We start from the raw sequence: 25,629 nt of genomic DNA on the forward strand, positions 1-25,629 counted from the left end.
CATCTTGCTTCAATCAGTTTATTCCAGTTCAGAATAAAAATGATTCCTTGTATTTTAACAGCAACAGTTCCAACATATACTTGTTCAACAATAATACAGTAGGTAGGGATGCACCGATATGACATGTTTGGCCGATACCGATTTCCGATATTTACCTTGGTAAAAAACGCCACCAGTACTTAGAATATTTAGCGCCCTTTTAAGCATTTTAGTACAATTAAATAGTTAACACACACACACACACACACACACACACACGGATACAGCGGTCTAAGGCACTGCATGTCAGTGCAAGGTGTCACTACAGTCCCTGGTTCGAATCCAGGCTGTATCACATTCGGCCGTGATTGGGAGTCCCATAGGGCAGAGCATAATTGGCCCAGCGTCCTCCAGGTTTGGCCGGGGTAGGGCCGTCATTGTAAAGAAGAATTTGTTCTTAACTGACTTGCCTAGTTAAGGTTACACACACACACAAAAGTTATTTTGTTGGCATTTACCCATGTCCCCATTACCAGAAGAACATAATCAAAACCTATTTATTTCCCTTACTTGCTGTGCCGTTTCATTGTTCATTTGTTTCATTCTCAACCAGGATTTCATCATACATGTCAAGCAGTGAAGTTTCAGCTGTCTGTCCGTGGCTTCTCTTCCTTGGTGCCCGTTTCCATCTTGTCCAGCTATGTGTGTAACATTTCACGTAAACCATGTTTCTTGTCTGCATCGAAGTAGCAGTCCTTGTACCTAGCATTGAGCATGGTGGCAAAAGAGTAGAGGCTCAGAGGGAATACGAGCAATACGGCTTTCCTCAGTACAAAATCCTCATGGACCCACTGTGCTGTCAGACTCAGCATGCTCTTGGGGTTGACATTGCTGGTGCAAATGTCAGTCGTGAAGCTAATAGCAGTGACGCCCATAGCAAGTAGATCATAGACGTATGTTTCAACAATACTGTAACTCTGGTAGGGCAACATCTGAAATATAGTCCCGGGGCTCGACCAGTCGGCGAAAGCCAACATCATCCACGACAGAGGACGGTTGATTGTCAAGGGAAATTAATTCCATTATCTTGGCGTTAATGGATTTTGCCTTTGTGTTGTCTTGCTGAAATGTTCTTATTATTTCAAATGACTGCTGGACTTGAACTTGTTTAGTTGTTGGAAGTGTAGCGCTTAGTATTTTTCTGCTTTTGTTCTGTGTAGCGCTGCATTTTTCATGGTGTCATTACAACATCTACCTACGTTATATATAGTGCATCCCTAACAGCAGGCCTGATATTCTTTAATCTGTACAGTTACTTAGGGTTGAACTATCAGTAGCTAGCTAGCTTGCTTTGGCTAATGTTAGCTAGATAGCTATTAGCTGTGTACAAGGGGATTGTTTGAAAGAGAAACTCCCATCGACTACTATGAGATATAATAAGCAAAAATAAGGGAGTACTATCAACACGTAATAAAATGATAATTCCATGCTAGCTGAAGTACTCAACTGTCCTGAAGCATTTTGCCCTGCTCTGAAAGAAGTCCCTTGGTTTACTGTCATGCTGTGGATGTTTGGTCAGGATGTATTGTTTTGATTTGTTCGTTTTGTTTTTTATTTAACTAGGTAAGTCAGTTAAGAACAAATTGTTATTTTACAATGACAGCCTACCCCAGCCAGATCCTAATGACACTGGGCCAACTGTGCGCTGCCATATGAGACACCCAATCACGGCCGGTTGTGATACAGCCTGGAATCGAACCAGGGTCTGTGGGGACGCCTCTAGCACTGAGATGCAGTGCCTTAGACCGCTGCACCACTCGGGAGCATCTTACATCTTACAATGCTAAGTACTTCACAAACTAAACACATTGTGGGCGCTCCTAGTTATTTCTCAAAGTTTGTATGAAACCAAGAGAGAAACTTATCGCTGTATTTGCGTTTCATGACGATTGAGCTCAGTCATAACTTGTGGCTAGCTTGAGTCAATTCAATGAGAGAGGTGAGTGACGACGAGTGGGAATGAGAAGCCAGTGGCTTCGCGCCGCTACCAAACTGAGCAGACATCGCTGCTAAATAGAGAGCGCCGCCGAACAGAGAGCGCCGCCGAACAGAGAGCCCTGCTGAACAGAGAGCGCCGCCGAACAAAGAGCCCTGCTGAACAGAGAGCGCCGCCGAACAGAGAGCCCTGCTGAACAGAGAGCGCCGCCGAACAGAGAGCCCTGCTGAACAGAGAGCCCTGCTGAACAGAGAGCGCCGCCGAACAGAGAGCCCTGCTGAACAGAGAGCGCCGCCGAACAGAGAGCCCTGCTGAACAGAGAGCGCCGCCGAACAGAGAGCCCTGCTGAACAGAGAGCGCCGCCGAACAAAGAGCCCTGCTGAACAGAGAGCGCCGCCGAACAGAGAGCCCTGCTGAACAGAGAGCGCCGCCGAACAGAGAGCGCCGCCGAACAAAGAGCCCTGCTGAACAGAGAGCGCCGCCGAACAGAGAGCGCCGCCGAACAGAGAGCGCCGCCGAACAGAGAGCGCCGCCGAACAGAGAGCCCCGCAGAACAGAGAGCCCTGCTGAACAGAGAGCGCCGCCGAACAAAGAGCCCTGCCGAACAAAGAGCCCTGCAGAACAGAGAGCCCTGCCGAACAGAAAGCGCCGCCGAACAAAGAGCCCTGCTGAACAGAGAGCGCCGCCGAACAAAGAGCCCTGCTGAACAGAGAGCGCCGCCGAACAGAGGGCCCTGCCGAACAGATGGCGCCGCCGAACAGAGGGCGCCGCCGAACAGAGGGCGCCGCAGAACAGAGGGCGCCGCCGAACAGAGGGCGCCGCCGAACAGAGGGCGCAGTATTCTTAGTAATTAATTAAATAATTATACATTTACTCGGACACGTCACAACCATTAACAGGTCCGCAACCCACACTTTAAGAAAGGCTATAATAGTCGTATTGCTACATACTGTATATAAAGTCACACTCCATAATAAAAAGTAACAAGCATCTCTTGCTCTACCTCCATTAAAGTGCTGTTGATTCTCTCCCAGCATGTGCTTCACTTTCTTTGTACCTCCTGCTCTCCTCCTCTCCATCCCTCTCTCCTCTACAACTGCTCTGAATAGCTGAATTAAGTGCAACCCAGTGCCCCACAGAGTGAACAGAGTGACAGTACACGGGGGTTGACAGAGAGAGAGGGATAACGAGAGAATGTGAAGAGAACAATTTGGAGTGACGAGTGTATGTTTACTGTATGACCCTTCATTGCTGGTTGTTGGCATACCACAAGAGTGTTAGCTCACTGAGCTAAAGCCAAGAACTCAGGGCAAGATGATTACTTATGACGGAAAACTAACTTGGCACACAACCTCTTAAATACACAGTGGTTCACCAGAAATAACTGATGGGTGAAGAAACATAGGGATTGAAGGAAGTCTCTAGGTTTGGCTTGCCTGAGGTAGAGTATCTCATGATACCCTGTAGACCACACGAGAGTTTTCATCTATATTCTTCATAGCTGTCTATTTGCCACCACAAACCGATGCTGTCACAAAGACCACACTCAATGAGCTGTATACGGCCATAAGCAAACACGAAAATGCTCATCCAGAGGTGGCACTCCTATTTGCCAGGGAATTTAATGCTGGGAAACTCAAAATCCGCTTTACCTCATTTCTATCAGCATGTTAAATGTGCAACCAGGGGGAAAAACACTCTGGACCACCTTTACTCCACACACAGAGATGCATACAAACCTCTCCCTTACCCGCCATTTGGCAAATCTGACCATAATTATATTCTCCTGATTTCTGCTTACAAGCCAAAACTAAAGCAGGAAGTACCAGTGACTCAGTCAACAAGAAAGTTGTCAGATGAAGCAGATGCTAAGTTACAGGACTGTTTTGCTAGCACAGACCGGAATATGTTCCCGGGATTCTTCAGATGGTATTGAGGAGTACACCACATCAGTCACTGGCTTTATCAATAAGTGCATTGATGACGTCGTCCCGACAGTGACTGTACGTACATACCCCAACCAGAAGCCATGGATTACAGGCAACATCTGCACTGAGCTAAAGGGTAAAGCTGCCGCTTTCAAGGAGTGGGATTCTAAACCAGAAGCTATGCCCTCCGACGAACCATCAAACAGGTAAAAATTGAGTCGTACTACACCAGCTCTGACGCTTGGCGAATGCGACAGGGCTTGTAAACGATTACACACTACAAAGGGAAGCACAGCTTAGTGACACGAGCCTACCAGATGAGCTAATTTACTTCTATGCTCGTGTCGATGCAAGTAACACTGAAACATGCATGAGAGCATCAGCTGTTCTGGACAAGTGTGTGTTCACGCCGATGTGAGTAAGACCTTTAAAACAGGTCAACATTCACAAGGCCGCAGGGCCAGACAGATTACCAGGACGTGTACTCAAAGCATGCGCTGACCAAATGGCAAGTGTCTTCACTGACATTTTAAACGTGTCCCTGACTGAGTCTGTAATACCAACATGTTTCAAGCAGACCACCATAGTTCCTGTGCTCCCGCACAGTAGGCGGTAGCCAAATGGCTTCTTAACAGCTTCTACCCCCAAGCCATAAGCCTACTGAACAGCTAATCAAAGGGCTACCCAGACACCTCTTTTATGCCGCTGCTACGCTCTGTGTATTATCTATGCAGACACTTTTACTCTACCTACATGTACATATTACCTCGACAAACCGGTGCCCCCGCACATTGACTCTGTACCGGTACCCCCTGTATATAGCCTCCGCATTGACTCTGTACCGTAATACCCTGTATATAGCCTCCACATTGACTCTGTACCAGTACCCCCTGTATATAGCCTCCACCTTGACTCTGTACCGGTACCCCCTGTATATAGCCTCCACATTGACTCTGTATATTATATAGCCTCCACATTGACTCTGTATATAGCCTCCACATTGACTCTGTACCGTAATACCCTGTATATAGCCTCCACATTGACTCTGTACCGTAATACCCTGTATATAGACTCACTATTGTTATTTTACTCCTGCTGTGAAATTACTTGTTTCTTTTATTTTCTTCTTTATTTTCTTCTTTTTTACTAAACACTTTTTTTTTTACTTCTTAAAGCATTGTTGGTTGTAAGTAAGCATTTCACTGTAAGGTCTAAATCTGTTGTATTCAGCGCATGTGACAAATAAAATTAGATGTATTTTATTTGATTGAAGAGATCTCTCTGTGTGAGTGAGTGAGTCTGTCATGGCCTTTGGCCTGGTGAGCAGCGGGTATATACTGGGGGTGAGTCACTTGCCCAAGCACGTGTGTGTTATATATACACAAGCCCTGCTCTGACGTCGTGACAAGGCCCTCAGACCCAGGGAGTAAGTCTGACGCACAATCAGAGAGAGAAACGGAAGCAGTCTGTGTGTGGTGGAACATCTCTGGCCCAGGACAAAATAAATAAATGTCACGACTTGCTGCATCAACCTGTGTGTGCGTGTGTCTGTCGAGCTTGACATTTTTTGGTAAGGACAAACTTCTGGCATTACACCATAACAAGTAGTCACAGAATAACACCCCATGAAATAGATTTCCCCCCTGAAAATGGCATGCTAAACAACCCAGCTCTTGACAACAGAAGTGTTTCTATGTTTTGTATTACCAGGCAGAATGGTGATGTCTCCTTCCACGGAAACCCTGTCACACAAAACACTGAACAGCCACATTCAACAGGCATCACTGTGTCCACTGTGTATTTGTTTGGCCCTGGTAATCCCGAGGACCCTGTCACTCTTAAGCCATCCGTCTCATAAATAGTGGTTTCGTAGTGCATCCTCAACATGTGCGAGTGTGTACGCAAAGGAGGCCATATTACACCTACATAGGGTATAGCAGGGATAGGGTATAGCAGCCACGTCTAACCCTTACAGCCGTCTCATCATCAGGGCTATGGCTATGTGATCCATACACAGCCAGCGGGACAGAGGATCACATCCAACACAGCAATGGGGAGGTAAGAAGAGAAGAGATGGAGTGAAAAAAACCTCTCCCTTTTCATGAGAGGAGAAATGCCATTTACACCCCCAGAGACAGAGAGGCCGTTGGACAGGTGTGAGCCACTCATGAAAGCATTCTCCATCATTTTGGGACTGAGCCAAACTGATGTCCTGCAGCAAACCCATTAAAATATCACAACACGTGTGTGTGTGTGTGTGTGTGTGTGTGTGTGTGTGTGTGTGTGTGTGTGTGTGTGTGTGTGTGTGTGTGTGTGTGTGTGTGTGTGTGTGTGTGTGTGTGTGTGTGTGTGTGTGTGTGTGTGTGTGTGAGAGAGATAGAGAGAGAGGATTGCAGTGTCCACTTAGTAGATATGTTGGTAGGCCCTTCATGCTCTAACTAAAACAAATTGACAAACATCACTCTTCTACCAGTTACTGTGTGTTCATACCTTCCCTCGCTATTTAAACTTCAAGAACCGTGTCCTCCATCCTCCCTCCTTTAGCCTGACCTTTTCCATTCCTTGTACCCTCCATCTTTCCACTGCCTCCCCCCCCCCATCTCTTTTACCCTTCACTCGGCCTTCCCTCTCTCCGTAATGCCGGTCCAGCTCCTTGAGGGTTTGACCTCTCCTCAGAACACACGGGGGATCTGGGTTGTTATCTGAACATGACTGAAGCCAGAAGGCAGAGGGGGAAAATCACAGCTCCATGCTACTTCTGGCAACCTGCCTTCTCTTAGTGACTGGCTGCTTTAAACTGGCAGCAGCATATGACTGCTGCCTCTGGGGGAGTCACACTAGTACCCCAGTGTTCAAGTTGAAAGGATGTTTTTCACAACGTTCACAGAACAGCCCTGGCATGAGTTGTCAGGGAGAGTGCACAAGTTGCACGGAACTAAATTATGTTGTCTTTGTATTTCAGTTTCAGCATACATTTTTTTAACCTTTATTTAACAAGGCAAGTTAGTTAAGAACAGATTCTTATTTATAATGACGGCCTACACCGGCCAAACCCGGACGATGCTGGGCCAATTATGTGCTGCCCTATGGGACTCCCAATCACGGCCGGTTGTGATACAGCCTGGTTTTGAACCAGGGTGTCTGTAGTGACGCCTCAAGCACTGAGATGCAGTCCCTTAGACCGCTGCGCTACTTGGGAGCCCTACAATCAGGCTGCACCTAGGGTGGCAGGCAAAGGCAAGTGCACACACACAGAATCCCGCCGCCCACTGTATTTCCTGTGACTAGATAGCAAGCCAAGTAAATCCAGACCTTGATGCCGCGATTACCTAACTGTGTGTGTGTGGAGGTCCTGAACTGAGGACTCTCTCTCAGGGAGTGTTGGGTTTCGCTGCTCGCTCCGTCTTGCTCCACGGCCCAAAGTGGCAATTTTCACCGGGGTAATTCGAAGCCAGCCATTCAAACTGGGAGAGGGCACGGGAGTGCCTTCGACCCTTAATTACTCTTTAACGAGCACTTCTGGGGGTGTTTATGAATTAATGGCCTCTTGTCTGTCAGGGGGTGGAGACATCAGTTCGAGGGGGACAAATAGGGAGAGTTGTGGTGGTGTGAAATCCCAAGCATGCTCAATTTCTTTTCCCTGTCCTCCAGCAGCCATGGGAGAGGTCAGTCTTTTTAAGGGCCTAGTTTAAGGGGCTGGGGGCAGGGGGTGTGGATGGGTAGTGAGAGAGACATGCCAGTGCCATCTCCCACTCCCTACACCAATCCCATTCCCTCTATCTGTCCCCCTCTCTGTCCATATATGCATCCCAGAACAGGATTAGGCTGGGTTCCCAGTGGTGACACAAGGGCATTGGAGGTTCAGGTGGACTCAAGCAGAGTGAGGGCCTGAGAGAGAGGGCAAAGAGGGAGGGAAGGATGGGAGTGGGAGCATTGAGACAGAAGTGAGATAAACAGCTTAAAATCATTAATGGGAGAATGAGTGAGAGAGCGAGTCAGGGAGAGTGAGTGAGCAACAAAGAGCGACGAAGAGGGAGAGCTGGTACACTCTGTAATAAAATAGAGGAAAGGTGAAGGCTGTGAAACCATAATTGATGAGAGGGCAGAATGAAGAAGGTTCAGCCAAAGTCCAAAGACTCCTGGAACTGTCTGTGTCCGGAGAACTCTTTGAAGAGTTCCAAGCTCGAAGGGCCGGTTCTTATGAAATCATGTATTGGGTGCCTATAATGGCATGAATCTCTTCAACATTTGCTCTCCCCATGTTATCATTAGGCTTGCAATGTGTGTGTGCACAGATCGATATGGCATACAGAACAAAACACACTAACACCACTGTCGATTGCCGTCACTGTGTCTTGTCTTCTCAATGGCACAACAAATCCTCTTTCTCTTCCTGGTCAGTGTGTTCAGTTCCATTATTACTGTAACTGCTGCCACGGTTAGCGGCTGCCACGGTTAACGGCTGCCCTGCCCTGACTGCCATGCTCTAGATTACTACAATGACTAGAGGGAGAATAACAATGAGAACCATTGGCTCCTGACCCCTCCTGTCTCAGCCTCCAGTATTTATGCTGCAGTAGTTTATGTGTCGGGGGGCTAGGGTCAGTTTGTTATATCTGGAGTACTTCTCCTGTCCTATCCGGTGTCCTGTGTGAATTTAAGTATGCTCTCTCTAATTCTCTCTTTCTCTCTCTCGGAGGACCTGAGCCCTAGGACCATGCCTCAGGACTACCTGACATGACTCCTTGCTGTCCCCAGTCCACCTGGCTGTGCTGCTGCTCCAGTTTCAACTGTTCTGCCTGTGATTAGTATTATTTGACCATGCTGATCATTTATGAACATTTGAACATCTTGGCCATGTTCTGTTATAATCTCCACCCGGCACAGCCAGAAAAGGACTGGCCACCCCACATAGCCTGGTTCCTCTCTAGGTTTCTTCCTAGGTTTTGGCCTTTCTAGGGAGTTTTAGCTACCGTGCTTCTACACCTGCATTGCTTGCTGTTTGGGGTTTTAGGCTGGGTTTCTGTACAGCACGTTGAGATATCAGCTGATGTACGAAGGGCTATATGAATTCATTTGGCTCCCATCACTCTATCTGCCCGTATGAAATAATCTCTCTCCATGTCCACTGATGATCCATTCATCTGGGGCTGTGCCCATCTAGTCCACCCCTTTTGGGAAGATTAACATTTTCCAGTGGGAGAAAGAGGTCACAGAAAGATATTTTCAGCATTGGCTACTTTGCTACCAAATCAGTTGTGTTGTGATGCAGTGGTTTTCCAACATGGCTTCTGATGTGGAGCTTGTTGATTTTCTCTATAACAAGCACAACAGATGAGGTTTCTTTACCATTGCATGTAGCCTATATTTTTTTTAAATGTAAGAACCCGGTAGCTCGGACTTGGAGACCGCCGCATTAGAGGTTCATATGTCTAGGAGCCTGAAAGAGCCCATGTTGTCAAGGGACAAATAGTGGTTTCTCTCTCAGTGGGGTCAATACACCCTCTCTACAAATACACCAGACCAAGTGGGAGCTCCATACAGCTCTTTTGTGTAAAATCAGATAATGGCACTGAAGGGGCACAGTGTGTACACAACAAATTCCAGAGCTCAGTAGGATGGTGGGTTGTGATAGCATTAGGCCTAAATGTTCTGGCTATTTAAGAAAGAACACTGTCCCATAGTTGTTGTGATATGACAAAGCAGGTTTAAGGCATCAGCATGCTTCAGTTTGGCTGACGCCCAGCCGAACGAGTGTGCTCACAAACTCCCTTGAAAGACCTTCGTTTGAAAAACAAAAAGGGGCAATAGTGCAGTTTGTCCATTTTGAGACACCGTAGCCAGTAGACTTCCTCAAAATATAGTCTGAATTCATCTAAGATAATTAATGACAGATTTGAGTTAATACGTTTTTGCTGATGAGATCTTAGTCGCACAATTTTATATATTTTTTTTAAAGGAAAATCAGCATGAAAACGAGTCGTCTCTGGTTGAATGACAAAGACTTTTGAAGAATGCCTACTGTTGACCAATCACTGATGCAGGGGCATAAACTAAAGTTCAAAGACGAAGTCTATCTCCAGAAAAAAGTGTGCTCCCAAAAATCCCTCACCAAAGTCTGAACAAAAACGTCACAAAATGTTGTAATATATGCATGAACTCGAACAAACTGTTTCGTCTGGGAAGCATGACGGTCTTTCGTTTCACCGGACGCACATGACCTGGACGTTGATTAAGGTAGTCCCCGCACCTCTCTGATTCAGATGGGTTAAATGATGAAGACACATTTCCGATGAATGCACTCAGTTGCGCAACTGACTAGGTATCCCCTTTATCAGACCTGACGTGATTGAGTTTAAGACTGTTGTGTCGGCCTTTCTTAAAACGGTTGAGTCAGCCATAGAAAACCCAACTGGGCTAGGCTAGTGTTCGGTCTCGCTAACAAACTAATGATTTCTACTGTCAGCACTAAATTATTTAGCACCTTGATTTCCAATCAGGTTGTACAGCAGTGTTGCTCAATCTATTTCTGTATTGTAAGTTATAAAGGGGTTACTTTGGGATTTTGTCAATGAGGCCCTTTATCTACTTCCCCAGAGGTCAGGTGAACTGGTGGATACCATTTCTGTCTCTGTGTCCAGTATACGAAAGAGGTAGTTTCACGTGCACACTAGCAGAAACCCGTACACTTCCAGTCACTGAGCTAACACTAGTTAACATTGACTCGCGAAACTACCAATAAAAATGCTATGCACTAGTTCACCTGACTCTGGGGAAGTAGATAAAGGCCCTCATTGACAAAATCCCGAAGTCTCCCTTTAACCCGGCACTAACACACCCCTTCAACTAATCAACAGCTTGGTGATTCGTTGATCATTTTAGGCGTGGATTGAGGTTAATGGTTGTGTGCCGAGAAGACTCTGTGGTAGTTTCTGACTTCTGTCCTTTAGGCCACGTTTCCCCCCCAACCAAAAACACAAGTGCAGGCCACACAGAGCAGCAGAATGGCTTGCCCTTCCTCAGTCAGCAAACAGTAGTTTACATAATGCCAAAATCAAACAGGTCCCCTCCCAAATGTAACAACAGGACTACAGAGAAGGCCAAACCCTGCATTCCACACACATACCTGTCATTGCAACAGCGGCAGCAAACCGTGTACCATAAAAACTGTGTTGCCACGGTGACCTACCTTAACACAGGGGTGTGGCGGCGCTGTGGGTGCGCCCTGAAACTACTCCTTACCCCTGAGCGTCCGTACTGTCTGACTGTCCCAGATAGCCTACAGTACCTTAATCTGTCATCACATAAAACTGTCTGATAAGGAGAAGAACACTGATGAACTCAGTTTCCATACAGGTCTCTTAATCCCTAGAACATGTTCATGCTATTGTCCACATCTAGGAGCAAAATGGGTTAGTTCTGGCATTTATGCGGCATTTGCAGTATAATGTGAGTAAAATAGTATTAGGGCCTGACTGTAAAGTCCAGTATCTCTCAGCTGGAACCACTTCACACATCCGGAAGCCTAATGGAAGGAATAACATTAGAGAACTGTGGGGTGTAGGTGGATAGAAACTGGAAGCTACATTAGGCTACTCAAAACCGTGTGCATTTCAGGCTATCAAACCGCACATTAGTTTTTAAACTGTAGTAGACAAAAGAGTGGACACACCATGGTGGATTCTAATGGGATTTACTTACACATTGCTGTCATTGCTCTTTTGTCTGGGCTGTGGGTGAGAGCAGCCAGACTGCAAAACAGGCTACTGTATGTAAACCCTGTCGGCTACAGTAGCTTACAATGTGAAGCTCTTTAATTCTGGCAAATAAACATCACTTTCTGCAATGTGTGGAGAAAGAAAAGTGTGCTATGAAGAGTGTTTAATGTCCATCTAAGCGAAGCTGTTAAAGCAACAGTGTAACAACCAGCGATACAATAGGCTAACAATAATCATCCCAACGAATATGAGCTGTATGCGGGAATTTGATTTTCGGATTGTAGACCCATTGTGGAACAAGCCAATGGGCTATGGGATAGCATTTAGAAATTCCCCAATTGATTTAAGCACAAAACAAATTGAAACAAAATGGAAAAACTGGGAAGCAATTAGAATTATTTAAAGAAAACAGACAGCCTACGATGTAAACCAAACACGACCGTTTAAAACAGTGGAAACACAAGTGATGTTAATGAATGAGTCGAAGGCTATAGGCTACTCGGTAATAACATATTCGAGCCTACTTAATATAATAAGTGCATTCTTTAATGTAAAATGAAAACATTACATTTGTATGTTAACCATATTTTACTGGAAGCCTGTAATAACGCACATATAGCCTATCAACTGCACCGTGTGGAGTGTGGACACAAAGACAAGTGCCCTAAAGAATCAGAAAGTGACGGTCTACACTAGTGAACGGACAACATGGTCCATGGATATTGTCCCCGTCTAGGCCTTGTACCAAACAATGGATAGGCGACTTTGTATGTTTGTACCCACTGACGTGTCATAGTTTGCATTACTACATTTGTGAAAAGAAAACACAGCAGCCATAGCCTATAGTTCACGCCACAAACATCAAGCCCGGGCGACCACACCAACTTTACGCTCAGTTGAAAATTGTCCTTACCTTGGTGTTCACTCCAACGAGCAACGGGGACTGGAGAGCCACACACACTGGGGAAGAAACAGAAAACCTTTTCACAAACCAACCGAGTCGTGATCAAAAGCGCAACAAAACTAAATTCACGTATTTGGTTCGGTTTCTCAGAACGATTCCTTTCTCTGGCCCAGCTATTCCACTCGCTGCTTGCTAGTTCTCTCCCTCTCTAGCACAAACTGCCTCCACCACGATCCACTCGTCCGACTGGTGACGTCACCGCCGAGGGACAATGCGTGGTATGACATGGAGATTGATCATTGTTTGTAATCTATGTATGCTTGTGTTCCCTCATGTGCTTTATGTATTGATTTGTTGTTAATAAAAAAAATAAAAATAAAAATTTAAAAAATGACATGGAGATTGATTTACTTCCACTAATCATACAATATACGTTGTTGAATGACTGGTTATTGTGCATTCGGACGTTATTTAACTAGGCAAGTCAGTTAAGAACAAATTCTTATTTACAATGACGGCCTACCCCAGTCAAATCCTAATCCAGACAATGCTGGACCTATGGGATTCCCAATCACGGCCGGTTGTGATACAGCCTCAAATCCAACCAGGGTCTGTAGCACTGAGATGCAGTGCCTTAGACCACTGCACCACTCAGGAGCCCGAACAATTATACATTTTTATTTTGAGGAAGTATGACCAATTAAATGGAGTTTGTGACCACTGAATGCAACCCACTGTGATGTTCAGTATTATTTTGTACAGAATTTCCTGTTTCACCCCATTTCAAAACATTTTTGTCACTACTGAACGTGACCCATGTCTCAGGGAATAAAAATAAACACCACTGTGGAGGTCCAAAGCTAGATGTATGTTAGGAGAAGTGCAATATTACCATGTTAGGAGACGTGTACTTGCAATGTGGAGGAGGTCGAAGAGAGTGAGGGAGGTAGAGGGTGAGCTTGAATCGGTTGAAGATGGCGGGAATAAAATTTGTCATATTTTTGGAGAAAGTGGAAGGGGGTCCTTCAACCGATTCAAGCTCACCCTCTCCCTCCCTCACTCTCTTCGACCTCCTCCACATTGCAAGTACACAAAAAATGAGTCATATTTTTGGAGAAAGTGGACCCCCTGCCTTTTGGCTGATCCATATGTGGTTTCAGGGTGGGTGAAAATGGAGTTGGTTGCTGTGGAATCGGTGAAGGTAATACGAAGTGGTCTTGTGATAATTGTTTGTGTTTCTGTTTGTGTTTCTGCCAGTCCGAGGGAGCAGGCGCTCCACGCCACACGAATGGGGTCAAGAGCTGTGGCTTGTTTTGTCCTCAAAAAATAGTGCCATGAAAAAGTGGACCAACTGATGGGGAAGATTCCAGGTATTTGTGAATCTCATTGTTTGGTGTGACGCAGACAAGGTGGCGTGAGAGGTGGAACAGAAGACTCATTGAACAGAAGAGTTCTTTTGAGTTGATATTGAGTATTTGCCCGTTATCCCGTACAAGCTTTTCTGTTATCCCGTACGAGCTTTTCTGTTATCCCATACGAGCTTTTCTGTTATCCCATACGAGCTTTTCTGTTATCCCATACGAGCTTTTCTGTTATCCCATACGAGCTTTTGTGCCGAATCCATTACGTTGTTACAGGTGTCAAGCTTATGGGCATGTGGCAGCAGTGTGTAGGAGGGAGGTAGGTGTGCAGAAGGGCATGAGACAAAGGAATGTGTAGTATTGGGGAAATAAGTGGTATGTGTTAATTGTAGGGGTGCCCATGGGGTTGGGGATCAGAAGTGTCCAGTATGAGAGAGGCAGTTTGAGGTTACCAGTATTAGAGTAGTGCAGAGGGTGTCATATGATGAGGCAGTGAAGAAAGTTATATGAGAACTTGTTCTCAACTGACCTACCTGGTTAAATAAAGATGAAATACATATTTTTTTTTAAGTAGAGGAAGATGGGTCAATGGGGAGGGATCCTGAGAGGATTCGTGTGAGCAGTAGATCTGTGCCAACACAGAGGGACAGGACCTTGAGTGATATATGCTTCAGTAAGACGTACTTTATAACGTTCATAGCAATAGTTAACTGTATTTCAGCGATGGAACTTCAGTTGCAGAAAATAGAGGTTGTGCGGTGGCAGCTGTAGAGAAGAATTTGAGTGTACGAGATTTGATGTCAGAAGAGTTACAGGGTGTGTTGAGTGGTTGAATCCTGTCCTCTCAGGCCGTTGGCCTGAGCTAGGACCAAATAGGTTTCAATAGTGTAATAGGGTGGTGGGTTTTTAATGAGTGCAGGGTCAGATGGCAGGGTATTTTTAAAATATATTGGTTATTTTTTCCCTTTCCCCTTTTTCCACACAAAGTATAAGGGATATATACCCCAGTCTAGTTGGTGGCGGCATTGCAACATTTATTGGATGCCAACCACCGTTAAACCTCAAAGAAGAAGAGGGCCAACCCTGCCTTTGACCAGCTCTTAATTCCAATAAGGAAACCCTGATCTCCGTGTAATTACAGAACAACTAGTCTGGTGTAGCCAGACCTACAAAATTAGGTCGGTGTCCCCCCTTGTCACTTTCGTCGTATGGAGGAGACCAAACGGCAGCGTGATATGAATAGATCTTCTTTAATAAGACAAAGAACACTTAAACAAAAGTGAAGCTATACTATAAATGTGCATACACAGACAAATAGACGTAGACAATAACCCACGAAATACCCAAAGAAGATGGCTGCCTAAATATGGTTCCCAATCAGAGACGACGATAAACACCTGCCTCTAATTGAGATCCAATCTAGGCAACCATAGACTTATAAACACCTAGATGATAAACAACCGCATAAACCTACAAAACCCATAGACCTTACAAAAACACATACATCACCCATGTAAAAGCCCTGACCTAACAAAAACAATCAAGAAAACAAAGAATACTCAGGTCAGGGCGTGACACCCCTCAGTATAGGTAAACCTGGTTCTCGATGAGGCTAAAGAACAACAAACAACTAATCTCTCTGTTGCACTTCCATTTCCCTCCCTGGTCTGGTTTGGCTTTGGTTCTTTAGAAGTAAATCATTGCATTACATGCTCCATTTAATAGCATAGTGTAAACAAACATGACAACGATACAATGCAAGGAAGGAGACAATGTGAATTCCTCTAATGGAGACAATTTGAATGCGGTCATTGCAAAATGGGAGAACAATTAATTGGGTAATGGGTTCAATTAGACTGAATCGGCTCTCTCCTTAATGAGTGGTCCTTACTGTGGCAACATAGGGCCAACAGATAATCAGTGATTTGAAGAATGACCGAGGAGACCATTACATTTGGAGACCACCGCAGACATCGTTATTACTGTTACTATCCCCAACAGATGGAAGAACGCTCTATGATGGTAACTGATCGTCTGGCATGGCTGTGGGAAGTTGTATGGGGGTGCTGTGAATATTTTGCATGGGTGGGGGGGTTATGGGAGAAAAACAATTTCCCCCACGCTGCAGAAAGCTGTGTCAATTCAGATACATTTTTTTTGCACTGCAGAAAACCGCGATTGATCTGCTAATACAGGCAGAGCTGACCCGCTCATTAGGTAAGATTAGGCGGTTTGAAGAGGGCGTCATTTTCTGAACTAAACTGACCAAGACGCATATCCAACAACACAAATCTCACATAATTCTGGCCAAAAACAATGACAGCCAGTGGCGTATGGGCTTTTTATGTGAACGCTGATGCTGTCCTATGATAAGCAGTTCACACTTTTTCAAAGACGGAGGTGCAAAATATTTATCTTGTCCATTCCCAGCGCACCTCTCCAGGGTGCTGCTGTAGGAGAGACGATGGCGTGAAAGCTGGTGATGGTGTGAAATAGGCTTTTAGAAGTGCCGTCTTTATTTTTTTAACTTATCGTTAATGCCGTCTTTGGTGTGCTCACCAATGCACAATAACCTTTTCTACCCCCTCCAATCACTTATTATATCTGTGGAACAGCTTGTTGTGTTGTGGCCATAGACATATAATCCATAGAAGGGTTTTGGAACCTCTAAACCTGGCAACTTGACTGTTATCAATGTCATTTTCAGCCATTCCTGAACCTGAGACCAGAAACAGGCTACCTGAGAGCAATACCAAAACAAATGGTCTAATGATTCTGTATCCTCACAACAAAATCTGCAGAGCAGCGATGATTGTATGCCCCAAATATTCAACATTTTGTTAGTGGCAAGAATTCTGTACAATAATTTTTGCTGAAAAGTCTTGAATCTTGCAACATTTTATATATCAATTCATACACCCTGTACCATGGAATCGGTACATCAAAAATCTCTTCCCAACTATTTTGCAATCTGTACGGCACAGCTGTCAACATCCTGGTCCTCAAATTAAACTGGTATACTTTGCTATTTATGCTATTTTTATTCCTCCGCCAGTTTTGATCCTTTATATTGGGCAGACAGACCAGTTCCCTACCTGCTCCCGCTGCCACCTGTCCTCCATTTTTGGGGTAACGCTGTTATCAATTGGTTGTAATCTGGGATTGAGCAGTCCTTCCTTTACAATTCTGATAACTCCATGAAAGACATAACTCTACCATTCCAATTTCAAATATAATTTAAAAACAAAATACCCTTTTCAAACAAAAAATACTATTTTCCATAAATACAGGTATTTTATTAACCAATACATTTGAGTTTAGCCATAATATTTGTTGTAATATTTGTTATATCTTTTCAGGGGGATGACATTGAAATTCTAGCCAGCTCTGCAATGCTTGTTGGAAAAAGAGAGATACTTTGAAAACATTTTTTTTTTCAATTAATCAAACATGAGACATGGCAATCTGAATAAAGGTAAAAATGACATGTTTTACTTCTAATGGCTGGGGGCAGTATTGAGTAGCTTGGATGAATAATGTGCCCAGAGGTGCCCAGAGTAAACTGCCTGCTACTCAGTCCCAGTTGCTAATATATGCATATTATTATTATTAGTATTGGATAGAAAACATTTTGATGTTTCTAAAACTGTTTGAATGATGTCTGTGAGTGTAACAGAACTCATATGGCAGGCAAACACCTGAGAAAAATCCAACCAGGAAGTGGGAAATCTGAGGTTGGTCGTTTTTCAACTCATTCCCTATTGAAGATACAGTGGGATATTGGTAATGTTGCACTTCCTAAGGCTTCCACTAGATGTCAACAGTCTTTAGAACCTTGTTTGATGCTTCAACTGTGAAGGGGAGAGGGGAATGAGTCAGAGGTCTGCCAGAGAGCCACGAGCTGTTGACACTCGTTCGCGTGAGAGCGAGCTCTGTTCCATTGCATTTCTACAGACAAAGGAATTCTCAGGTTGGAACATTATTGAAGATTTATGTTAAAAACATCCTAAAGATTGACTCTGTACATCGTTTGACATGTTTCTATGGACTGTAATGGAACATTTTGACTTTTCGTCTGCTCCTAGTGAACGCGCGTCATGAATTTTGATTTGTGAACTGAACGTGCTAACAAAAGGAGCTATTTGGACATAAATTATGGACATTATTGAACAAAACAAACATTTATTGTGGAACTGGGATTCCTGGGAGTGCATTCTGATGAAGATCATCAAAGGTACGTAAATATTTATAATGCTATTTCTGACTTCTGTTGACTCCAACATGGCTCCAACATGTTGTTTTGGGCTCTGAGCGCCATACTCAGATTATTGCATGTTTTGCTTTTTCTGTAAAGTTTTTTTGAATCTGACACAGTGGTTGCATTGAGGAGAAGTTTATCTAAAGTTCCATGTATAATACTTGTATTTTCATCCACATTTATAATGAGTATTTCTGTAAATTGATGTGGCTCTCTGCAATATCACCGGATGTTTTTGGAACTACTGAACAGAACGTGCCAATGTATACTGAGATTTTTGTATATAAATATGAACTTTATCGAACAAAACATACATGTATTGTGTAACATGAAGTCCTATGAGTGTCATCTGATGAAGATCATCAAAGGTTAGTGATTCATTTATCTCTATTACTGACTCCTCTTTGGCTGTTTTTCTGTGAATAGGCACTCACCTAACATAATCGTTTGTGGTGCTTTCGCTGTAAATCCTATTTGAAATCGGACACTGTGATGGGATTAACAAGAAGTGTATCTTTCAAATGGTGTGAAATACTTGAATGTTTGAGGAATTTTAATTATGAGATTTCTGTTAAAAGGATCACAGCCATAAGACGTTTTAAAACAATGGATGAGCTTTTGTTAGTAATCTAGTTGCGAACCATTTAGAGTTCAAGTAAAACTTTTGGATAAGTACAGTTTTTAGAGAGAGGTTTAGTGCTTTTATATTTAATCATCTCAACCAACCCAGTTCATATTAATTATATAGATAGGCACGCTTTATTTAGTCTGGTTTAGCGTCCCAGATAAGGCTAAATATTTGTTGCTAATATGTTTTGAAAAACTAATCATCAGGAATAGGCAGTTCCATAAGTAAATAAATAAACTGAGATATGACTAAGGAGTTAATCAGGGCAATTTCTCCATAAATAGACAGGTATTTACCTCTTCGTGATTGCAGGATCTTGTCTATTTTTACACCTTTTCTATTGAAATTTAATGTGGAGAGCTCATTTATGTATTTTGTGATATGAATACCAAGTATGTCTACATCACCATGAGCCCATTTTATAGGTAAACTGCAGGGTAATGTAAAAGTTGTATTTTTTAAAAGATCCAATACATAATATTTTACGCTTATCATAATGAGTTTTTAGTCCAGAGAGTCCAGAAAAGTTATCTAGATCTTCAATGAGACATTGCAGGGATCTAGTTTACGGACTTAATATAAAACTTGAGTCATCGGCATACATGGACACCTTTGTTTTTAAGTATTGGATTTCTAATCGTTTTGTTGTTATTTTGATGGCTAGTATTTCGATGGCCATAATGAATAGATATGGTGACAGCAAACACCCTTGTTTAACTCCTCTTGACAATTCAAAACTCTCTAAGCAGTAGTCACTATTTGCTATTTTACAACTGGGGTTGCTATGCATTACCTTTACCCATTTTATAAGAGAATCACTGAAATTGAAACTATCAAGGCATTTATAAATAAAATGTGGTCTTACTTTATAGAAAGCCTTTTCAAAATCCGCTATAAATACCAGGCCTGGCTTCTTAAATGTTTCATGGTGTTCTATTATTTCTAGCAGTTATCGTATACACAGATGGTACAATGATTCTTTACACTATACTATCTTATTTTGTCACAAAATGAAATTAGGCAAACTATTAGAGTTTCAGCAAACAGGAAATGGTGGAACAATTTCTGCATAGTGTAACTCTAAATTAAGACCAAAAAGCACATTCTTATGATAACCAATTTTGACTTTGAAGCTGTAATAACTAGTATCTGCTCTCTCATTAGCTAGAAAAGTCCCACCTGATCTTGCCTCCTTCCGACTGCCTTCCGACTGCCTTCCGACTGCCTTCCGACTGCCTTCCATAATCTATGTCTATGGTTGATTGCCGCTGTCATTTGTCTTTTGCAAATTTCAAAATATCAATTGTGCGAAAAACATTGTTTGGGGAAAAAATGCTGTCATTAAATGTGTCATGTGATAGGTATTGTTATTTATATTGCAGATAGATTGTGGCTTCCATCAATGTAAATTTCTGTATAATTTCCAATCCCCCATATTTTATTTTGTCAATATTCCATCCTTCAGCTCCACTCAACGCCTCCCATCTATCTCTAAATACCAGTTTTGATTTCTATTTGCCATAATTTTTTTAACTGTGCTGTGATGTTTCACTAAAGTTCTGAACCTTTCTATTCTCACAGATTCTACAGATTGTAAATTAAAGAAACATTTCTGCTAAGAGTTTTATTATATTATTGATTGATTGACTATGACTTTTTAAATCACCCAGCAGTGCTATTAGTTAGTTCTAGGTAAATGTTGCTATTCTTCAGCCATTCCTGAACCTGCGACTAAAAACAAGCTACATATGCACCGTACCAACACAAATGATCTAATGATTCTGTCTCTTTGCACCAAGAGTCTTGAATGTTAGTTTGCAGAGCTGGGATGGTTGTATCCCCCATATATATATATATATATATATAATATTCTATTTGTTGCAAGAATTTTGTATAATAATATAAATTGAAAAAAGTTTTGAATCCAGCGCTATTTTGTGTATCAGTTCATAAACCATGTGCCATGGAATCGGTACATTGAAAATCTCTTCCCAATTATTTTGCAATATATATGGCGCAGCTGTTAATTTTTATGTTTTTAAGTCCTTAAATGAAACTGGTATACTTTTTTTATTCATCATAATTTTCTTTAGCCAATTTTGGTCTTTAAATCTGGGCTGACAGACAAGTTTTTGACTTTCTCCCCCTTCCACTTGCCATTTTTTCAGTAATGCTGCAATTAGTTGGAAGTCATTGAGTTGAGCAGACATTTCAAATTATGTTTTATAGTTGCATGTGTAACATAACTCCACCAGTCCTTTGTATGATATCATTTACAAAGATTACCTTTTAAAAAATAAAAAATAAATGAATGCATTTTTTAAAAATCAAGTAGTATATGAGTTTAGCCACAATATTTGTTGTATTATTTGTTCTGTTTTCTCTGGAGGATTAAACTGAAATTGCAACCTACTTTCTATGGCTTGTTTTAAAAATAGAGACATGTTGGAGATGATTTCCATTTCAAATAACAGAAAGTGAGAGGTTGTAACCATGCTTGACATCATGGGAAAATAGGATGGGACTGTAGGATGTCTGGGCTGATTTCTTTTGATTTTCCCATGATGTCAAGCAGGTCACAACTTAGGTTACAACCTCTCACCTTGTAAGCTTCCGGGTTAGAGACCAGCACCTTGAAAGCGGCAGCTCTACCCTTTAGCTCAGTGCGAATGTTGCATGTAATCCATGGCTTCTGGTTGGGGTACGTACAGTCACTGTGGGGACGACGTCCTCGATGCACTTATTGATAAAGCCAGTGACTGATGTGGTGTATTCCTCAATGTCATCGGAAGAATCCCGGAATACGTTCCAGTCTGTGATGGCAAAGCAGTCCTGTAGTTTAGCATCTGCTTCATCTGACCACTTTTGTATAGACAGAGTCACTGGTGCTTCCTGCTTTAATTTTTGCTTGTAAGCAGGAATCAGGAGGATAGAGTTGTGGTCAGATTTACTAAATGGAGGGCGAGGGAGAGCTCTGTACGCATCTCTATGTGTGGACTACAGGTGATCTACAATATCTATTTTTTTCCCCTCTGGTTGCACTTTTAACATGTTGATAGAGATTTGGTAGAACTGATTTAAGTTTCCCTGCATCAAAGTCTCCGGTCACTAGGAGCGCCGCCTCTGGGTGAGTGGTTTCCTGTTTGCTGATTTCCTTATACAGCTGGCTGATTGCAGACTTAGTGCCAGCATATGTCTGTGGTGGTAAATAAACAGCCACAAAAAGTATAGCTGAGAACTCTCTAGGCAAGTTGTGTGGTCTGCAATTTATCATAATATACTTTACTTCAGGTGAGCAAATCTAGAGACTTCCTTAGATTTCGTACACCAGCTGTTGTTTACAAATTTGCACAGACCCCCCTCTTACCGGAGTGTGCTGTTCTGTCCTGCTGGTGCAGCGTGTATCCCACTGGCTGAAGATCCATGTCGTCATTCAGCCACGATTCCGTGAAACATAGGATATTACAGTTTTTGATGTCCCATTGGTAGGATGTCCGTGATCGTACCCTGTCTAGTTTATTGTCCAATGATTGCACGTTGGCGAGTAATAGACGGTAACGGCAGCTTTCCTAGTTGTCTTCTGCGGGTCCGGATGAGGCATCCGGCTCTTCTTCCTCTGCGTCGCTTCCTTTTGCAAATAATTGGGATGTCTACCCTGCGGGGTATTTGGAGAATATCGTGTGAGTTCTGCTTGCTGTTGTTGTTGTTGTTGTTGTTGAAAAAATCTTAGTCTAATCCAAGGTGAGTGATCGCTGTCCTGGTATCTAGAAGCTTTTTTCTGCCAAAAGATATGGTTGCAGAATCATTATATACAAAATAATTTACAAATATCGCGAAAAAACCCCACATAATAGCATAATTGGTTAGGAGACCGTAAAACGGCGTCCATCTCCTCCGGCACCATGTCGAGGTTAACAATGAAATTTGAACCAGGGTCTATATAATTTGGATTAAAAAAAAACATATCAGAGTCTATCAAATTAGCATTAATAGTAGTTTATTTTAAAATAAAATGTTCTAACTCACTCAAATCTTCTGACATAATAGTCCCAAAATAAATGATCAAGTGTCTCTGGGTCACAACCACAAAATACACATTTGTTATCAATTGCTATTTTGAATCTGTGTATAACAAAATATCTTTACAGGGGTGCTTGACTGCTGTAGTTTGTACAAATTGCTCAGATCAACCCTTAAAGAGATGGTGTGGCTAAAGCTTAAGAGGGTGTGGAGAATGCTGAATGGCTGTAGACAAAGAAGGGATCTCCAGTAGTAGTACCAAAACATTCAAAGGCCATTTTCTCAAAAGTGAGTTTACAAGTTAATCAACTTTTAAAGCTAAATTACTTGCCCATTGTTCCTCAACTGTAGTATATGATATACAATTTTGTAGCTCTGAGTCTCTAATTTTATCCAATGTAAAAAACACAATTTCAAATTTTGCTACACAAGACCGATTTGAGCCGGTCTGTCACATATGGGAACTCCTTCAAGACTGTTGGAAAAGCATTCCTCATGAAGCTGGTTGAGAGACTGCCAAGAGTGTGCAAAGCTGTCATCAAGACAAAGGGTGGCTACTTTGAAGAATATCAAATATAAAATATAATTTTTTGGTTACTACATTATTCCATATGTGTTATTTCATAGTTTTGATGTCTTCACTATTATTCTACAATGTAGAAAATAGTAAAAATAAAGAAAAACCTTGGAATGAGTCGGTGTGTCAACTTTTGTCTGGTACTGTCTGTACTAAGTATAAAAATGTACTTGCTAAAATGTACTTAAGTATCAAAAGTACAAGCATAAATCATTTCAAATTCATTATTAAGCACTGCAGACCGACACATTTTCTAGTTGTTTTGTATTTACGGATAGCCAGAGGCACTCTCCAACTCTCAGACATAATTTACTGAGTTCTCCAGATCAGAGGTGGTAGAGATGACCAGGGATGTTCTCTTGATAAGTTTGAATTAGACCATGTTCCTATTCTGCTAAGCATTCAAAATGTAACAAGTACTTTTGGGTGTCAGGGAAAATGTATGGAGTAAAAAGTACATTATTTTCTTTAGGAATGTAGTGAAGTAAAAGTTGCCAAAAATATAAATAGTAAAATACAGATACCCCCCAAAACTACTTAAGTAGTACTTTAAAGTATTTTTACTTAAATAAGTACTTTACACAACTGTATATTACACTTGATCTTTCTTGAATAAGGTCCTCAATTTATTTTTGTTTTTCTTCTAACTTATTCTGTGCCTCTATGGTACAGTTTTTATTTTGATCTACCTGCACTGATAGTCCTTCCATTCCTGTCACATTCTGACCTTAGTTCCTTTGTTTTGTCTTTGTTTTAGTATGGTCAGGGCGTGAGTTGGGGTGGGCAGTCTGTTCTTTTTTCTATAATTTGGGATTTCTGTGTTTGGCCTGGTATGGTTCTCAGAGGCAGCTGTCAATCGTTGTCCCTGATTGAGAACCATACTTAGGCAGCCTGTTTTCACCCTTGAGTTGTGGGTGATTTATTTTCTGTTCTGTGTTTTGCTTCACCGTTCAGGACTGTTCAGGTTTGTTGTTTTATTGTGTTCAGTATTCGTATTAAATACAATATGGACACCTACCACGCTGCGCATTGGTTTGATATTTCTTACTCCTCGTCTGAGGAGGACAAAGACAAGCGTTACAATTTCCTTTAATATGGACTCTTTTGACCTAAATTGCTTTTGTTTTAGAGCTGAGTACTGAATTGCATGGCTTCTAAAGGCACATTTAAAAGTGTCCCATATAATAAGGGGACCTGTTGTACTGTGCGTATATAATGTCGAAATGTCAGTTATAAATTATTCTGTCTTAGCTAAAAACAAGTTATCATCCAATAGGCTTTGATTACATTTCCAATATTCTCACGTGGAAATTATTTAATGGTCCGACCGCATTCTGTCCCCTATCAACATTTTTTAAAAACTTTTGGTGCCAGCGAGAATGACATAAGAAAGTAGTCAAAACGATTAGCTTGATTGAGCCTCCGCCATAGGTATTTTATATGTAGGTATTTTAACATTACAATTTTTTTACACACTTTAAATCAATAAAATATTTTCAGTCATCTTCCTCACATGAATGGGATGAGGACACAATCTTCGCGAGAGGGAGGGTATCTGATTTCATTGGTCCACAATTCATGGCTCAGACACTTCATTCAGGATAATTGGAGTTAGCTCTGAGTTAGCCTGACCCTGAGAAAGTTAGTTCTGAATGATTCGATGTCATAGAAGTTTACCTGACAAACTCAGGGCTACTTTCGTATGACTGGTGATCCCGAGTTGAACTCATAGTTGACCAAAGTTACCTCACTAACTCCTCAAACCTGCTTCATAGGATACCCCTTTGATCTTCAAGAGACCTTTTGTGTTCATTTCAAACTGAAACCTTTCCTTCATATTTTTTGTTTTCCCAGTAATGGCACTGAGCATTTGGCAGAACCCTGTATTTTTAGCTTGTTTTCAGTAGTAGTAGGGCAGAGTGTAGAAATTTACATGAAACCTAGAGAGCAACTGCCCCTAAAAACCTAATCCCTTTGAAAATGGCGTATGTGGCATCAATAAGAGTCAAACATTTATTGTAGTGTCAACATTGACTACAAAGTGTACTTAAGTCTCAAATAAAACTGAGTTTTGTCACAATGAGTAAATGAAGATCAGGTTTAGATTAAAATGATGTCAACTTCATCATGCCCCCTTCTGCCAAACTCAACATGCAAATCGGCCATCTGCCCACTTCTCCTCCCTTCATTGAGTGAGGCTCCATTGTTTCAATGCCCCAACGCATTCAAAAGATCACATACAGTTTTTAGACTGAAAAGC

At 42.3% G+C, this 25,629-nt stretch overlaps 1 protein-coding gene across 1 annotated transcript in view; it reads right to left on the reverse strand.

Moving 5' to 3' along the window:
* Positions 1 to 12,812, reverse strand: part of LOC118386136 (cytoplasmic protein NCK2-like) — a 50,905-nt gene extending 38,093 nt beyond the window's left edge. Inside the window, exon 1 of the mRNA XM_035773594.2 lies at positions 12,535 to 12,812. The gene's annotated coding sequence lies outside the window, so the exon portion shown is untranslated. The remainder of the gene's footprint in view (positions 1 to 12,534) is intronic.
* Between the last annotated feature and the right edge of the window lie 12,817 nt (positions 12,813 to 25,629).

This window comes from Oncorhynchus keta, chromosome 7 (genome assembly GCF_023373465.1).
Source record: "Oncorhynchus keta strain PuntledgeMale-10-30-2019 chromosome 7, Oket_V2, whole genome shotgun sequence".
NCBI classification, from domain to species: Eukaryota; Metazoa; Chordata; class Actinopteri; order Salmoniformes; family Salmonidae; genus Oncorhynchus; species Oncorhynchus keta.